The sequence below is a fragment of the Mus caroli genome, chromosome 17, assembly GCF_900094665.2.
Source record: "Mus caroli chromosome 17, CAROLI_EIJ_v1.1, whole genome shotgun sequence".
Taxonomy (NCBI): Eukaryota; Metazoa; Chordata; class Mammalia; order Rodentia; family Muridae; genus Mus; species Mus caroli.
This window is the reverse complement of record NC_034586.1, coordinates 88,840,385-88,843,201: the sequence shown is the minus strand read 5'-3', so window position 1 is coordinate 88,843,201 and position 2,817 is coordinate 88,840,385.

The window sequence follows — 2,817 nt, the reverse complement described above, 5'->3', positions numbered from 1 at the left end:
GAACGCCAGGGCCAAAAAGTGGGAGTGGGTGGGTAGGGGAGTGGAGGGGAGGGTATAGGGGACTTCTGGGATAGCATTGGAAATGTAAATGAAGAAAATACCTAATAAAAATATTAAAAAAAATAACAATGTGTTTTCTGTCTAAGAATCAAGGAGCTAGGGAATGCTGATTCATGGGCTATTCAAAAGGGAACCTAGGGTGGATGATTGAATTGATGTGTACATAAAAGATTGGGCTTCTGATCTGCAAGAGATGAGCTGTCCAAGAGATTTTAAAATAGCAAGAGAAAGCTGTCTTAGAGCAGAGCACAGAGAGAGCAATCTGGAAAGCTGTCTCAAGCAGAACATAGGCCATCAGATTATAACCTACTATTTGACTTTGAGTCATTTGTTTCACCACTCTCAAATGCTCCTTCCTTAGAAAGTCAAGTCATGTGAGATGTGAGCTTTTCAAGACTGTCTTTTCTGACTAATAACATACTCTTTAAGATTCCTTTACTTAAGCCATTTTTTTAAAAAATAATAATTTCACTTGTAGTTGTTGAACCACTCTCTAAGCCAAGGCTGGTCCTTGGCACTAAGGTGGATATTGACAAAAATGTAATATCATGCAAATATATTTATGCTATTAATCATATTTCACACTGCCCCATAACTCTTGTCAGTACCTCTTCATCCTATTCTTACCCTGGTTTCTCTAGAAACTAATTATGGTATTATTACTGTGTCACACTTTTGACTTTTAATAGTTTTGCATAGTTCAAGACATGTGAGATGTGAGCTTTTCAAGACTGTCTTTTTTGACTAATAATATACTCTTTAAGATTCCTTTACTTAAGTCAATTTCTTTATAATAATTTCACTTGCAGTTGTTGAACCATCTCTGCATTTCCAGGACAAGTCGACTGATCTTCTTAATATATACCTATATTCAGTTTCCTAATACTTTATTGAGAATTTTTGCATATGTTCATGAGGGCATTTGAGATGCTGTTAAATAGAATTTTCTGTTTGTTTTAGTATTAGAGTAATACTGGCTTCTTAGAATAAGTTTGGGAGTGGTCTTTATGTTTCTTTTTCTTTTTTTAAGTTCAAAAGAATGGGATATACAACTTTGAAAGTCTAGTATAATTCTGCTGTATTTCTTGACCTGACCTCACTCACCCTTCCTTCTTTCCTTCCTTCCTTCCTTCCTTCCTTCCTTCCTTCCTTCCTTCCTTCCTTCCTTCCTTCTGTTTCTTTCCTAAACTGGAAAGCTTTCCAAATTACAATTTAAATCCTCATTTTTTCATAGGTTTGTTTATCTTATTGCTCTCTTCTTGGTATAACTTTGGTGGTTTAGATGAATCAAGAAAGTCATAATATACATACATACATATATATATATATATATTACAACTTAATGGAGTACGGACTTTTAAAGAATGTTCCATTATAATCTGTATTTCTTTGGTGTCCATTGTAATGTTTTTCTGTTCATTCTGGTTATGTCTTTCTTTTGGTTAGTTGGAATAAGGATCTGTGGATCATATTTATCTTCTTAAAGAACCAGCTCTTTGGCTTCTTGACTCTTTATATTGTTTTCTTTGTTTTTGTTTCATTAATTTCTGCTGTGTTTTTTTTTATTGTTTCTTGGCACCTACTGTGTCTTCTTTGGTTTGTTATTGTATTTACAGTTTTTAAAATTGCATCATTGTATTAGTCAGGGTTTTCTATGGTCACAGATTTATGGAATGAATATATATTATATATTTATGTAATTATATATCTATATATTGGAATGACTAACAGGCTGCAGTCCAAGTAACCCAACAATGGCCAGGCATAAATAGAAAACCCAAGAATCTAGTACACTCTCAGTCCCAAAAGGCTGGTGTTTCAACTGGTCTTCTGTATAAACTGGAATTCTGAGGAAGTAGGCTTCAATAGATGTTCTGGGTAGTAAGTGTAAGCAGGCAAATAATGATCTCTTCTTTCTTCCACTATCCTTATATAGTTCTCCAACAAAAGGCACAGCCCAGATTAAAGGTGTGCTTCAAGATCTGGAATAAAGATGTGCATCAGTCAATTATGATTGTGTGCAATCCCACCTCAAGATCTAGAACAAAAGCTCATGCCTTTCACCTCAAGATCTGTGTAACTAGTGTGCCTTCCATTTCAGATATAGTCAAGTTGATGTTGTGCCAGGAAGTGTTTGTGAAGCCCAAAAGACCACCAAGGAGCCAACTCTTACATAATAACTTTAGGGTATATTTATTACAAACACGAGTTTGGGCCTACTTGCCATCAACCCACAGGATGGTTTGGTGAAGCAGCCCCAAACTCTCCTTGGGCCAAGGTTTTATAGAAAAATGGGAGAAAATGAGAGGGTGTCCAGTATGGCAAGTATCTAACTTAATGTCTATTATAGGCAGAGAGGTGGATGTTCTGAAATCAGACCATATACAATCATGAAAGGTCTGAAAGTACATCTTAAAAGAATCAGAAAAATCTTTGATAAACGGTTGCTAGGAAGTAGCTCATGAGTAACTCTGTCCAAGGACAAGCTATGGGGTCCTTCCTGGTACTTGGGTGCTTCAGTTCAGCTGAGGGTCAAGTTCTCCTTTTTTTTTTTCCTTTTTCATATTTTTTTTATTACGAATTTTCCTCAATTAGATTTCCAATGCTCTCCCAAAAGTCCCCCATACCCCCCCCCAATTCCCTACCCACCCATTCCCATTTTTGGCCCTGGCATTCCCCTGTACTGGGGCATATAAAGTTTGTGTGTCCAATGGGCCTCTCTTTCCAGTGATGGCCGACTATACATATGCAGCTATA